The sequence below is a fragment of the Schistocerca serialis genome, chromosome 9 (assembly GCF_023864345.2).
Source record: "Schistocerca serialis cubense isolate TAMUIC-IGC-003099 chromosome 9, iqSchSeri2.2, whole genome shotgun sequence".
NCBI classification, from domain to species: domain Eukaryota; kingdom Metazoa; phylum Arthropoda; class Insecta; order Orthoptera; family Acrididae; genus Schistocerca; species Schistocerca serialis.
Window position 1 is genome coordinate 425132695 of NC_064646.1, and position 17165 is coordinate 425149859.

Consider the following 17165-nt stretch of genomic DNA (forward strand, 5'->3'; position numbering starts at 1 on the left):
TATCCCTGTTGCTTTTGATGGAACCTGGCAGAAAAGGGGTCACACATCCAAAAATGCTGTTGCTACTGTTACTAGTGTGGACAGCGGTAAAGTTTTGGACTATGAAGTGCTCACTAAACATTGTTACCATTGTGCATCTGGTAAGATAGAAGCAGCTCACATATGTAGCAAGAATTATGAAGGTACGAGTGGAGGCATGGAGGCTGCCGCTGCTGTGAAAATGTTTAGCAGATCAGAAAAAGAACGGGGAGTATTTTACACAAAATTCCTTGGAGATGGGGACTCCAAGGCATACAAAAGTGTTACAGAATCCATGCCATATGTCAATAAGACAATAACTAAACTAGAATGTGTCGGTCATGTTCAGAAACGAATGGGCACTCGTCTAAGGAAACTGAAACAGAATCTGAAGGACAAAATTTTGTCAGATGGTAAAACCATTAGAGGTCGCCTGTCAGATAAAATTATAAATGAATTACAACAATACTATGGTATGGCAATAAGAAATAATGCAAATAATTTGCAGGAAATGAGACAAGCTGTATGGGCCACATATTTACATCGATCATCAACTGATGATAATCCTCAACATTTTGCTTGTCCAGATGGTCCTCAGTCATGGTGCAATTATAGAAAATCTCAAGCTACTGGGGATCCTTATCACCATAAAAATTATATTCCATTGGCTGTTATGGAAGTAATTAAACCAATATATAGAGACTTGGGGCATCCTGATCTTCTGCGAAAATGTCTTCATGGTTGTACCCAGAATCAAAACGAGTCGTTCAACAACCTCATTTGGACTCGTGTACCTAAGAATGTATTTGTTGGGATAAAAACATTGAAATGGGGAGTCAGTGATGCTGTTATTTCATTCAATGATGGTCATATGGGTAGGCTAAAGGTCATGGCAAGGCTCGGCATTGCTCCTGGTATCAACACCATCAGAGGTCTTCAGCTTCTGGACAGCGTGCGAGTAAGGAAGGCTCAGTATGCAGCTGAATTTAATACAAAAAAAGCAAGGGCAGCAAGGAGAAGAAAGCTTCTAGGTGAAGAAGAAGAACTAGAAGATGACCCTGATTACTCTGCTGGACACTTTTGATAATAGAATAAAAGGTATTTGTGAATTTTCATAATAAATTACTTTAATCGCATTTTCTGGCATTTGACATTTTTAGTGTTACATGTACCTTTATCTCATAAACCACTCAACCAACAACATTCAAATTTTCAGAAATGCTGCAAAACAGTTCAAAGAGGCCACTGAACTAGAATCATGACAAGAACTGGCTTATTCTCTGAACTAGGGAAGTTTATGTTATACTTTTTCCAATAAAAAATGGCTTAATGGTAAAAAATTCATAAATACTATACCAACAAAAAGAAAACATTGGTTCTAGTTCAGTGGGCTCACAATATATGCTGAAAACCTCTGCCAGAATTTCAAAGTTCTGAAGATAATAGTTCCAAAGAAAAAGGTACACAAAGTTAGCAAATTTAACATTGGCGAGATAGGGCATTCCAACTCCCCTTAACTGAATTTTCAGCACGCTGTTTCTCGGAAGCCTCCACCTTCCTACTATTGTCATCAAGTAGCTTCTTTCTCTCTTCCACAAATTTACTACTCATTAATGTTAATTTCTCAGTAGTATTATCACAATCTTTAACTACCACCTCAAACTTCTTATTTAATTCTCAAAGACTAGAGCTAACTACCTTAATTTCAGAACTTTTAACACTGCAGCACATCAGCAATCATGAATAATTTAATGATTATAAAGAATCTGCCTTGATTGCAAATAGAAACTGGATATTGACCTAAGTTTCAGCACAGATAACCATGCTTTCTTCAGAACACACTAAAGCTACAAATACTAATTTGACCCTTTTCTGGTCAATAGTGCTTAGAATTTAATATAGTAACTTTACACACTTATCCAAGCATAGTCATCAAATACTATCACTGACCCCAAGTAATTGAAAAATGGGTTATTCATCCCTCATATTTTTAGCCTGCTTCTAGCTGATGGTATTTTTTTCTTCTGTCCTGCATGCATGCATTTTGAGCATCTTTGGAATTTGCTATCCCACATACATAGTTTCAGCCTATCCACGTTCTATAAAATTGTCCTTGAGCTAGGACATTATACAAATACACACATTAACTTCATGCACCTTTGACCCAGTCATCGGATCACTTTTGTAACACATTTTATGCCAATCACATGGAAGAAGATGATTTCTCAATTTGCGCATGCGTGTTCCTTTCCGACATTCTCACAACCTAGCAGCTGGCACCACCTCAGTTTACCTGAGAGCCTGCAGCCCACCGAATGTTGACTTGGGTGAGGAAGCATGCTTCAGCTATTGACATATTACACACGTATTGTTTATTTTACATTTTATGCGAGTCTTTTGCCATTTTGGGCGTTCTGTATTAATGTTGGACCAGGTCTCTTTAGGCAGTTTGTAGTTTTAGTGTGTTCCAAAGAAGACTTGGTTATCCATGCTGGAACCTAGGTCAACATCCGGTTTCTATTTGCAATCAAGGCAGATTCTTTATAAGCATTACCTTAATTTCATTTTTAATTTCTTTCTTCAGTTCATCTTTTAAGCTAGTCGTGTCAGTTTTAATACAAATAATGTCTACTTTCATACTACTAATGTTTTCCTTCATACACATATCACTCAAATGACTCAGAATTAGCATTAACATCACTTCCACCTTTTCATCTGCCACAAACTTTTGCCCTTGCTGACTTTTGCTCTTCATTCCTCCCCCTTAACCTTAATGATTTCATCCAATTCAGTATTGTTTTCGTCCATTTTGCTCACATTACTACACAATAGGACTTTCGTCAGCATCATTCAAAGTTACATTCATGTCTGATTTATAATGACTATCATCTACAGAACCAGTCCCACTTAGGTCTTTCTGTCTATTTAACAACTTAACCTTAACAGCTTTGTTCTCAGTCACACCGTCTTGTTTGTTAAGGCCACTCATTATGTATCACTTAATATAAAATGGTTTTTGCTTTGAAATTACCTTATTCTGAATCACTCTTCTACTGCTGCTGTTGCTATGGTTGTCATCTCGATTTGTCTTCTGCTGCAAGCTGTAATTCTCTCAGCACAGTGTCTTGTTTATCCCAGTTAGATGTGTCCACCTGTGTGCTGATTGGCTGTTCTTGTACTCAGTGGCTGCTCCCACAGAACTCACTCGCTGATTGACTGCTTTCATACTGTGGGCATGGAACCCATGCACTGATTAGCTGCTGCTCCTCCTTCATTAAGACTGTACTGTAAACCACTTGAGTACATTGTCAATGTTTGCGAGTCCCACTTTATTGTGACCACATAAAATACTCCTTACCTGGGGCTCCATACGTGATGTTCAGCTGCTTTATTATCTTGTTGATTGTCCTCAGTGTTAATGTACTGTGTTGCGATACTGGCTGAAAAATGGGGGTTGAAAGTCCAACACTAACTACTTTAAATAATGATGTAGCCAACAGGTGCACAAATGCATTTCACAGTCCTTTACTTTCACTGTTAACAACCCCCCCCCCCCCCCTCCCCAATATTACACAGTTATATGGCCAGTTAACTATTGTTTAACTTTCGGTACATCTCATTAATAGGTTGCAGGCAAACATCCACATACTGCAACAACAGTTTACTGTTGAACATCTACAAGCAGTAAAAGCCTAACCACTCAGTCCACAGTTCTTGAAGAATAAAAAGGTATGTATGGAACAAACACTGTCACTGTTTTAACACACAGCCTAATTGTGTTACACCTACTTCACAGTTAAGTAAATGCATTGTTGTTGTTCTAACCAACACAGGTTTCTTGTCTGAAACTCAGCTGTGGACTGACTGACTCGGGACAAAAAAATTGGGCCCTTATATATCCACATAACAAATATAGTTATGAAAACAATACTTTTGATGAAACTGAAAATTACTTTGGAATTAATTAAGGGCTGGCTTTGCTAACACGTTTTCCAATAGAGCCAAATAGATCCTTTAAGTATACTATTAGTTGTTCCTCCATATGTTTAAATTAGTGCAGAATTTATATTCGTTTATAAGTCAACAATAGAATTTAAGTTACAAAACAATCACTGATTTCACCATATAACAAAAGATATTAACTAGGAATAGTCCAAATAAATTAGAAAATCAATTACATACTATAGTGTCCTCAGTGAAATAATACGAAAAGACTTAAAAAAAACAGTATTTATAAAGAAGAGACATTTAAAAATTGAGTAATAAGTGGACACCAGCCGCTCAGGGGAATATACATTTTTCTCATGTATCCGTATTATAATAATTTCTCTGTGTAAGTTTTGAGGGCAAAGAAATGTAACAAAATGATGTAAAGAGATGACAAGATATGCTCTTTTGTTAATTTTTTAGACATCTTCACTTCTTCTCTTGTCTTGGTTGCATGTAGACGGACATCTTGCAAGTGCTGGCAAATGCAGCATATTTATACTAATTAAGCAGATAATATATTAATTTAATATTATTGTTCACTTTTAATTTGTAAGAGGTGATCCTTATTTCATGTCTGCCTTCTTTGAATTAACTTGCATTCAAGTAATTTACAGTGCAACAATCACAGCGGCCGAAGCAGCCAATGACGCCATTACATGGCAATATTAACTTATAAAAATTAGCAGAAGTGAAAAACTCATCCGCTATTAACATAATATACATTTTTTTCCACAGCCGCCCAGTGTTGCAGAAAATACGTAGCTTTAAGATTCTTATTTTCAGTACAACAGCCAAGAGCCAGAGCCAGGACTCCAACTGCAATGCAATGGTTAACAGAGGTTAGAAAAAATACTCTTGCGGGTTTTGGGCCACAAATGTAATTAATAACTAAAGATTTTTTGCTTTAAAGTGAACTGTCTAGCCGAGGAAATTAGTATGAAAAGTTTATTCTGTTGTTCAACTTATATGCTCATGCTTTAAGATTTAGTGAGTCTAACATTCATTGACATAAAAAATAATTTACACTGAAGATTAATATTGTTAAAAAAATGAGCTTCACAGAAGCATTTAACTGTAAATCAAAACTGAATGAAATATCATTTTGATTATGGCCCACCACGTAAGTTGGCAACAATCACCATTACCAATCAATTTCTGTAGTAAATAATAAATTTAATTACGACAGCCAATGGGCATGAGAATACATAAAACTGAGCACAAAATTAGATCTGGTGTTATATTATTTAAAACTGAGGCCAATCTTCCTCTTTTATGAAAATGCAGATTATACTCACACATGTTAATGGTACTCAGTTAAAATGTAAAAATGAATTTTAAGGAGGCATATGGCAAAACAAGAGGGGAAGTAAAAATATACCAGCTTGCTTCATCACAGGCTTCTTTCCTGCTCGAAGGGCTCCATTTTGTTTCAGTGTTGTATTTCAATGTTGAACATGTATATCCTGGTCTCTTCTCATGTTATGTGAGTGACTACCCTGATTTCTGATTAGAAGTTGGTTATCATCATATAAGATTTTCCTAATGAAAAGCATTACTTGCAAGAAATATAAACAAGGCAATGGAAGGACTTGAAGTTGTGTGAATGAAGGCTTGGATGAGTTTCTTATAGCTGTCCTTTCTATGGCCTGTAAAACTATCTTTAGGACGTGAAACAATTTTTGCCAGCACTTTAGTTTCCCTAAAAAGGTACACCATATTACAGTAGAGATTCATCTTTGACAAAGTACACATTTTTTTATTGTTTCTTTTAATGTGCAGCTTGAAAGATTTTTTATTGCAGTAACAGATGGTCTTCCGTTTCTTGGTTACACATTATGTGTATTGAATCCATCTTAGATCCTCTACTATTCATATTCTAACAAACTTTGTAACATTTATATTTTCCAACTTTATGGTGAATAACTTTACAGATGGGGCTAACATGTCTATTCTGTAGTGTGTGTATATTTGTAGTAACTTTTTTATGTTTCTTATTAGATTGTTTGCAGAATACCAGTTTGTAATGTCTGAAATGCATATTCTGATTTCATTCTGTTATTCTTTTTTAGTCATTCCTTTGACTAACAGATTTGTGTTATAGGACTTATCAATATACTTATGATGTAGGTTGGTTGGTTCCAAGTAATTTATGTACTGCAAAAACAAAACAGTCTTCACAATGGGGCCTTGTGCTATTCCATACTTAATACACAGTTTTTCTGAGTAACAGCTCAAAGATGGCTGCCTACCCCTCATAAAGAAAACAGAGGTTACACATTCTCTCTCTTTTTTTTTTTTTTTTTTTTACAAGAACAACTATGGTCATAAGCACCCATGTCAAAACTGCAGAAGGCAAAGACAATGACAAAGAGAGGAGCTAAAAATGACTACATGTCAATCCCAGTCAATGGAACGGAAGACATCTAAAAATAGGGACATTGAGAATGGTCTATAAAATACACAATAGGGAATCGGTGGTCCAGAACTAAAAATTAAATGGCCTTCACCACATTGTTACAGAGGATAAAAAGTAAAATGTGGTTGCCAGTCCACGTGACTTTCACCAAAACTGCCAATAACTCAGATGGCAAACAGATATGGCAATGTAAGCAATTAAAGAAAAGGGCATCCCATCAGGAAATGGTGGACAGTCAAAAGTTGGGCACAATGTGCACAGAGTGTTGGGTGGCACCAATTAGCAAATGGTTATGGTTAAAGAGGCAGTGCCCAATATGCAACCTAGTTAAAGTGATCTCCTCACAGTGAGAGGGTTGAGAAAAGGTCGTCCAAGCCACTGGGAGAGGCTTCATAACTCTGTGTTTGTTCCCATGAAAGGAGGACTAGTGGTGATCCCAAAGTGACACCACCTGCTGACAAACAGCAACACAGAGATCATCGGAGGAAATATAAGAACAAGTGGGCTGAGGTACAAGGACTGCAGCTTTGGCAGCAGCGTCAGTGGTCTCATTTTCTGTCAGACTGACTGACCAGGAACCCACATAAACATCACAGTGGCCCCATCAAGAGTGAGCAAGTGACAGTTTTTCTGGACCCATTACACTAATGGATGAGTGGTGTGCAGCACACAGAGTCTTTGAAGGGTACTGAGAGAGTCTAAGAGATGACACAATTGAAAAGCCAGGTGTACTGTCTGGTCTGATACAGGGCAGAGAGCACTGTTATAAATACTGAGCCATGTTCCGGAAGCTGATATCAAAAAATGCTGGTGCCAATGATGAAGGCACACCCAACAACACGGTACAGGTGGATGAACTAGAAGGATCTGTGTACAATAGCACTGGTCAGCCAGCCACCAGGGTGGTGCTGAGTCCTCTTTGTGTCAGTGAAGCTCTGAATGTAAACATTGGTCATGCCTGCAGTAGTGGCACTTACATTCTTCGTGGTTCCTTATGGCAGTGACCCTAGAGAAAGTGGCCACCACAGAATGCTAGGTCTCACACTAGAGTGATGACAGAAGTTCTTTTACTTCCTATTGTGAGCAAGGTAGCTATTTCACATGGAAACAGGAGGAATGAGCTTTACTTGGCTGTTGTGCTCACCAATGTCAGAAATAATCAAAGTGGCCCTGCTTTTTTTGTGGATATTCCACCAATTGGATGACTTTCTGTTGCTGTGATGGAGGGAGTCTAGTTGTAGGTGTTAGGTTACTCTATAGGTGTGGTAAAGGCACAGAATTTTCTTATTTGGTGGAGAACAGCTTTGGTCCAAGTAAGACAGAGCCATGTATCAGTGCAGCAGTCTGCAAGTGAGGAGAAGACTGTTCTGGCACCAGTGGCTGAAGTATGTAGACAGCCACCAAAGTTGTAGATTGAGATTCTCGTGTGGGCTGCCATAGATTGCTTTGGGTAGACAGGTGCTGGGCAGCATAGTCGGGAGCTGGTCCTGTTAGTTCACTGTGCAGGACATGGTATGATTATTTAGACTTTGCTTTCAGTTGTCACGAACAACTGGAGCCAACACATTATGAAAACAATTGTGGAGCTGGTGTTTGCTGCAGACTGCTTGCTGTTTATGTTAAGAATATTTGAGCTTCTGTGTTAGGGAAAGGCATGTGCTAGTTTTCTGTTTGTAGGAAGCATATTTCCACCAGGTTTTGACTTGATAATTATATCTAGGGTATTGTGATCGGTTCACAGTCTCACTCAACTTTTGGATTTCATTTACAGTTGGGTAGCATTATCTGAATTTCTATTTAAATGATATAAGGTTAGTTATTCCATTCCTATCTCACCTTTGCCAGCTTACAGCTTGTCATTACTTATTTGGAGAGTTTGTCAATTTTTTGTATTGTATTTTGTATTCATTTTTTATGTTGGACATTTTTTATCTGTATGGAATACAGACTTTCGTTACTGTAAAATTATGCACCTAGGAGTAAAGTAGCACTGCTTTATAGCAAACAAAAAGACTAAAAACAATATACTTGTGGTGACTTAGCAAGTATTTATCATCTCTCACTGTAAATATTGATGTCACTGCCCCGAGCAGAAGGCTACAGTAATGTCTCTGACTCTGGTTCAGTCTGTTCTGTGTCTCTGACTTAAGTGTCATGGTGTAGTGGCTATCCTGCTAATAAGGTATGGAATTGTCTACTCAGTGCCAGTGTATATTATTCCATCTACATTCCTACCAGTGTGGCACTTCCTACATTAGTGAGCCCACCTACCACACTGCGTCACAATTTTGTGCAAATCTACTACACCAGTTGGGTAGACAACAACACTGCCATTGTCCACCACTTTTCCTCACCCCCTCCATGGCAGCACTGAAGATATTTCACATACAGTGTCACAATGTGTTGTGAATGTTCTGTATGACAATTTGTGAAACAACCTCCAACATGCACCAACTGAATTTCAGTTCAATGCATTGTGCAGGTACAATACTGAGAGGAATCACAAACAATGGCACATATATCCTGCAACAGCTACCTCACATGCCACGAGGGTTTTCACTGAACTGACTCCTGTTTCTGTCCACAAACTTTCAAACCTTTCCAGTGACAATCTCTGAGAACAGCACTGTACAGACGATGTGATCAGTGCCCTTACCATTCATCAACAATGGAGTCTGGCAAGCAATCCTGTCATTATCTTGTCTACATCTTCAGTTTATGGACAGCAAATTCTGATGGATCATCCCTCTACAGTGACTGAGAAATGCTGCACCTATTTACATACTGTCTGTTCCACTCAAAAGTGATTCCAGTGCAATAACAATGATGGCACCTCTGTTCCAGCTCCATCTCCCATGTCACACAGTGGTTTGAACCTCACCACAACCTTATACCTCACATCTTACACCTCTTTGGTGCTTACTGTGTACAATGCAAATGTGCTCCACAAGTGTGAACTTTTGCAGCATTTACCGCTTCATACTTTGCCTCTGAAGGGACAAACCATGTCTGACAGCGCATTCACACCATTCATGCTGAGTGTTTTTGACCTCTCATGCACCACACAGAACTGAGATATATCTGTTGGATAGACTGTGCTCCATCTCTTCTGCACCTGAAATGTCAGTTTTTGAGCCAAACACCACTGCACTTCTGAAACAGCCTCAACAGTACAAGACATTAACCAAGGCCTGTACTACATATGATGTAATACCTGTGCCATCTGCATTGCATGCCATCACACTCCCACCTGACATGAACTTCCACAAGATGCAGCAACTGTATACTACACACTCTGCCGGTCCCGTGCTAGCTGTGATAGTTAATGTTATGCTCTGGCCTGTACCATGTGCACAGCCCATGTTTCATGTAGATTTGCCAGCAGTATGGTTTGCCTTATGCAAGTGCCTGGTGTCTGCTCACAGAATCATCAATAATGATCTGAGATTTATCACTTTACTCAGCCACATTGGTAAAAACACAGATATAATCAGTGACCTCTTTCTGACAGCACCTTCTCACAAAAAGTATGGGACAGCCAGGAACTGGTTCTCCAGTGCCTCTCACACTCTCTGGAGCAGCAGCTACACTTGGTTATACCTGAAGAATCTCCAAGACAGCTCACCTCCTGCAATCTGGAGCTTCTTTTATTAGTTTTGTTTTAGGGCTTAAAAACAATGAGGTCATAAGCACCCATATCATAACCTTATAAAACTAAATAATGTGAAAAGGAAGTTAAAAGCAACTACACCTTAAGCCCAACTGCTGGAAGGAAAGAGAGCTAAGAACAAGGACTTTTTCTTGGAGAAAGGTCCACGAAATATGCTGTAGAGGCAGAGGAGGTCCAGAACCAAAGATTAAATGTGTTTTGCCATACTGCTACCATGGATGAAATGTAATACGCATTTAACAGCCTATGTGTCATTCGCTAAAATGACTTATGACCCTGACATCAAACATACACTAGAATGTAAGTACTTAAAAAAAGAGCATTCAGTCAGGAAATGGCAAACTGTCAAAAGTTAATGACAATGACCATAAAGTGGTGGGGGATCACCAATTAACAAATGGTGATGGCTAAAAAAGATTGTGCCCAATACACAACCTAGCTAACATGATTTCCTTGCAGTGAGTGGGCTGAGAGAAGGTTGACCAAGCTGCTTGGAGGGGTTTAATTTCATGGAGCTTGTTCCCACGAAGAGAAGACAACTGATGATGCCAAAGTGACACCACCCACCGACAGATGGCAACATGGAGCTCATCTGGAGGATTGTAAGAGCTATCAGGCCAAGGTAGAAGGACTGCAGCCTTGGCAGCAGTGCCAGCACCATAATTTCCCATCAGACTGACCTGACCAGGTACTCACATGAACATGACAACAGTGGCTCTCTCAACAGTTTGCAAGTGGAAGCTTTGTGATGGGTGGCCCAGCATGGCAGACAAATGGCATGCATATCTGCTGAGGAGAACATTACACAGGTATAACAGTGGTAGTTGTGCAGCTTCTGTGTAGAGACTCTCAACCAGGTTAGTGTAATAGATATCATTGGCCAAACAGACTCCACAATGGTGGATTTTATTAAGATGACATAAGATGGACAGATGTGCAGTTGTATAAACAAAATACTTATAGTCTAGTTTTTGAATGGACAAGTGATTGGTACAACTGAAGGAGGGTGGTCCAATCCACTCCCCTTGAAGTACCGCTTAGGACATGTAAGGTACTGAGGAACCGGATACAGTGTGCAGCCATGAAAGGCTCATGGGAGAAACAAGAAGAATTTCCATCAAGTGTGAGCCCCAGAAATTTCATAGTTTAATTAAATGGAAGAGCAACATGTCCAAGATGTAAAGACAGTGGAAGAAACCCACCAGAAATTCATATAAGCAGTTTTGTCAGTGAAAAACTAAAAGCCATTGTTGATGCTGCATGTGTTAAGATGATTGAGACTTTGCTGAAGAAGCCACTCACAGAGACAGGTCCATGGAGAACTGCAATAGATGGCAAAGTTATCAACAAAAAGGGAGCTGGGGATGCCTAGCAGGAGACATACCATAATAGGGTTAACTGCTGCAGCAAGAAGGATGAAGCTCAGGAGAGGGCTCTGAGGCACCCTGTTCTCCTGTGTAGAGGTGTCAGATAAGGCCAAACCCATATGCACCTTGGAAACACTGTGTTTTAAAAATTCCTGAAGGTGGTCTTACAAGCCCATGGGTAGAGAGTATATAGGTGTCATAATCTTTCTCAAAATAAAAAAAAATAAAAAAAAAAAAAAAAAACGTGGCCACAGTTTGGTATTTCTGCAGAGATGCGTTCATGACATGGGTTGATAAAGTGACAAGATGGTCAACTGCCATCTGGCACACTCAAAATCCACTTTGTGCAGTGGTTACTAGATTGTAAGATTCAAGCCACCATACCAACCAGACACGAATCATATATTCCGTCACCTTGCAGACACAGTTGGTGAGAGAAATGGGGCAGTAGCGAGAAGGAAGGTGTTTGTCCTTAGTGGGCTTAGGTATGGGTGTGACAATGACTTCAAGCCAGCATCTGGGAAATGTGCCATCTGCCCATATGCAATTGTATATATGGAGGAGAAACTGAGTGTCTGCAAGAGAAAGGTGCTGCATCACCTGAATGTGAACATCATCCAACCCTGGGGTGGGAGACCAGGATGAAGTGAGAGCATAATCTAGATCCCTCCTAGTAAAGGTGGCATTGTTATTTATTTATTTATTTATTTATTTACACACCAAGCTCTATAGGACCAAATTGAGGAGCAAATCTCCAAGGTCATGGAATGTGTCATGAAATTACAACATAAAAGTAATAACAGATAAAAATAAAATATTTATGAACCTGAAAAAAGTCAAGCCCTAAGTTTAAGTAAACACAATCAACAATACAACAAGAATAAGCTCAATTTTTCAAGGAACTCCTCAACAGAATAGGAGTAGTGACTCATGAGGAAACTCTTCAGTTTGGATTTGAAAGTGCATGGATTACTGCTAAGATTTTTGAATTCTAGTGGTAGCTTATTGAAAATGGATGCAGCATTATACTGCACACCTTTCTGCACAAGAGTTAAGGAATTCTCATCCAAATGCAGGTTTGATTTGTGCCAATTATTAACTTAGTGAAAGCTGCTTATTCTTGGGAATAAGCTAATACTGTTAACAAGAAATGACAGTAAGGAATATATATACTCAGAGGCCAATGTCAAAATATCCAGACTCATAAACAGGGATCGAAAAGAGGTTCATGAACTTACACCACTTAATGCTTGAACAACCCATTTATGAGCCAGAAATACCCTTTTAGAATGGGAAGAGTTACCCTAAACTATACCATACAACATAAGTTAATGAAAATAAGCAAAGTAGACTAATTTTTGTGTCGTATGATCACTCACTTCAGATACCATTCGAATAGTAAAAATGGAAGCATTAAGTATTTGAACAAGATCCTAAACGTGAGCTTTCCATGACAGTTTATTATCTATCTGAACACCTAGAAATTTTAACTGTTCAGTTTCACTAATCATATGACTATTCCATGAAATTAAAGTGTCAGGTTTTGTTGAACTATGTGTTAGAAACTGTAAAAACTGAGTCTTACTGTGATTTAGCATGAGTTTATTTTCTACAAGCCATGAACTCATGTCATGAACTGCACTATTTTAAACTGAGCAAATGTTGCACAGAACATCCTGTACTACCAAGCTAGTATCATCAGCAAACAGAAATATTTTAGAGTTACCCATAATACTTGAGGGCATATCATTTATATAAATAAGAAACTGGAGTGGCCCCAACACTGATTGCTGGGGTAACCCCCACTTGACCATACCCCACTCAGACCCAACATCACAGCCATTCTCAACACTGTGAATAATGACCTTTTGCTGTCTGTTGTTAAAGTAAGAGGTGAACCATCTGTGAGCTACTCCCCATATTCCATAATGGTCCAACTTCTGGAGCAATATTTTGTGATCAACACAATCAAACGCCTTAGTAAATCAAAAAATATACCTAGCATTCAAATTTTTTTGTTTAACCTAACCAATAACTCACAGAGAAAAGAGTACGTAGCATTTTCAGTTAAATGACTTCTAAAGATGAACTGTACATTTGATAGCAAATTGTGTGATCTAAAATGATCAGTTATCCTTAAATACACAACCTTTTCAATAACTTTAGCAAACACTGATGGCATAGAAACAGGTCTAAAATTGTCTACATTATCTCTTTCTCCCTTTTTATAAAGCGGCTTTACTACTGAGTACTTTAATCATTCAGGAAACCGACCATTCCTAAAGGAAAAATTACAAATATGGTTAAATACAGGGCTAACATGTGCAACACAGTACTTTAATATTCTGCTATGAACTCCATCAGATCCATGAGTGCCCTTAGTCTTCAGTGATTTAATTATTGACTCAATCTCTCTCTTGTCTGTATCACAGAAAAGTATTTCAGACATCAATCTCGGATGGCATTTGCCAAGAGGGTTACGTGATTCCTTGCATAAACTGAATTTTTATTTAATTCATCAGCAATGCTCAAAAAATGGCTGTTAAGTACTGTACATATATCTGATTTATCAGTAACACAAATATTTTTACTATGAACTGACCTTATATCGTCGACCTTGTGCTGCTGACCAGACACTTCCTTCACAATTGATCATATGGTTTTAATTTTATCCTGTGAATTGGCTATTATTGCCTTCCTAATAACATTTTTAAGCATCTTACACTACTGTTTGTAATGGGTTACTGTAGCTTGATTGTGACTACTTCTAACATTTTGATATAATTCCCACTTTGTTCTACATGATATCCTTATCCCACTAGTCAGCCATCCGGGCTGCCTTTTACTGCTAGTACCCCATTTAGAACATTCTAATGGAAAGCAACTCTCAAAGAGCATGAGAAATGTGTTAAAGAAAGCATTATATTTGTTATCTATGTTATCGGCACTATAAACATCCTGCCACTCTTGTTCCTTGATGAGGTTTAAAAAACTCTCTGTTGCTGCTGGATTAACTTTCCTACATAGTTTGTAATTATATGTGACATTTGTTTGAGTACAAAAACCTTTTAATGTTAAAATTTGTGCATTATGTTCTTAAAGGCCATTTACTCTTTTACTAACAAAATGCCCATCTACTAATGAAGAACAAATAAAAATATTGTCTATGGCTGTGCTACTGTTCCCCTGTACCACAGTTGGAAAAAACATTCATGATTCTGAGACGAGAAGGATATGGCCCAAGCCTCCTCCATTTGTTTCTGAGGGAGGAAGGTGGGGTGATAGTGAGTGGAGCTCAAAATCTCCACAGAGTGGCGACCTGAGGTGTTAGAGGTACCAATAGGTTCCACAATGACATCATCTTCTATGGTCAGACCGGAAATCGGGGAATGGACCTTGGTTCCAAAGAGCTGATGGAGGTTGTCCCACATGATGGAAAAGGGAGTGAAACCATTGAAAGAACCAGTAAATGAAATCCAGCTAGCTCTTTTGCTATCCCAAAGAATGCAATGACACTGTGCACACAACTATTTATAATGAAGACAGTTTGCCATCATAGGATGACAGTTCAAAATTCAGACAGCATGTCTCTACAAACAAACTGCATTGTGGCACACTTAAGTTCACCGTGGGACCAGGACACAGTGAGGTAAAGATGAAGTGTGAGGTATGGAACACTCTGCAATGGTTGTTTGTTGTTGTGGTCTTCAGTCTTGAGACTGGTTTGATGCAGCTCTCCATGCTACCCTATCCTGTGCAAGCTTCTTCATCTCCCAGCACTTACTGCAACCCACATCCTTCTGAATCTGCTTAGTGTATTCATCTCTTGGTCTCCCTCTACGATGTTTACTCTCCACGCTGCCCTCCAATGCTAAATTTGTGATCCCTTGATGCCTCAGAACATGTCCTACTAACCGGTCCCTTCTTTTTGTCAAGTTGTGCCACATACTCCTCTTCTCCCCAATTCTATTCAATACTTCATCATTAGTTATGTGATCTACCCATCTAATCTTCAGCATTCTTGTGTAACAACACATTTTGAAAGCTTCTATTCTCTTCTTGTCCAAATTATTTATTGTCCATATTTCACTTCCATACATGGCTACACTCCATACAAATACTTTCAGAAACGACTTCCTGACACTTAAATCTATACTCAATGTTAACAAATTTCTCTTCTTCAGAAACACTTTCCTTGCCATTGCCAGTCTACCATTTATATCTTCTCTACTTCGACCATCATCAGTTATTTTGCTCCCCAAATAGCAAAACTCCTTTACTACTTTAAGTGTCTCATTTCCTAATCAAATTCCCTCAGCATCACCCGACTTAATTCAACTACATTCCATTATCCTTGTTTTGCTTTTGTTGATGTTCATCTAATATCCTCCTTTCAAGACGCTGTCCATTCCTTTCAACTGCTCTTCCAAGTCCTTTGCTGTCTCTGATAGAATTACAATGTCATCGGTGAACCTCAAAGTTTTTATTACTTCTCCATGGATTTTAATACCTACTCCAAATTTTTCTTTTGTTTCCTTTACTGCTTGCTCAATATACAGATTGAATAACATCGGGAAGAGGCTACAACCCTGTCTCACTCCCCTCCCAACCACTACTTCCCTTTCATGTCCCTCGAGTCTTATAACTGCCATCTGGTTTCTGAACAAATTGTAAATAGCCTTTTGCTCCCTGTATTTTGCCCCTGCCACCTTTAGAAATTGAAAGAGAGTATTCCAGTCAACATTGTCAAAAGCTTTCTCTAAGTCTACAAATGCTAGAAATGTAGGTTTGCCTTTCCTTAATCTTTCTTCTAAGATAAGTCGTAAGGTCAGTATTGCCTCACGTGTTCCAATATTTATACGGAATCCAAACTGATCTTCTCCGAGGTTGGCTTCTACCAGTTTTTCCATCTGTCTGTAAAGAATTCACGTTTGTATTTTGCAGCTGTGACTTATTAAACTGATAGTTTGGTAATTTTCACATCCGTCAACATTTGCTTTCTTTGGGATTGGAATTATAATATTCTTCTTGAAGTCTGAGGGTATTTCGCCTGTCTCATACATCTTGCTCACCAAATGGTAGAGTTTTGTCAGGACTGGCTCTCCCAAGGACATAGGTAGTTCTAATGGAATGTTGTCTACTCCCGGGGCCTTGTTTCGACTCAGGTCTTTCAGTGCTCTGTCAAACTCTTCACACAGTATCGTATCTCCCATTTCATCTTCATCTACATCCTCTTCCATTTCCATAATATTGTCCTCAAGTACATCGCCCTGCAGTGGTTAGGATAATGTTTATAAGGTACACTACCTGGTCATCACAACTGGGGAAATGTTCGTCAAAGATCACCAGGGAGGAGTAAAGCCTCCAGTTGGCCTTAGAAAGCTGCCAATTGAGGGTACACATAGGTGAGGTAGGAGTCAGCAAATGAAGAGCACATGGAGAATGGTTGCTCAATTATGTGGCAGAGAGACTGAATCACTCAAGGTGACAGGGAAGCTGGGAAGTGTAGAACAAGAGGTCCAATTGGAAATAGGTGTGCCTGGAATCTCAAAGGAATGTTGGTGCTCCAGTGTTAAGACAATTGATGTTGAGTTGATCTAAAAAGGTCAGCCAAGAGGGAACCTCTCAGACAGGTTCTGGAAGACCCTGAAAGGTACGATGCACATTAAAGTCATTGAGCAGTAAAAAGGGGTGACAGAGTTGA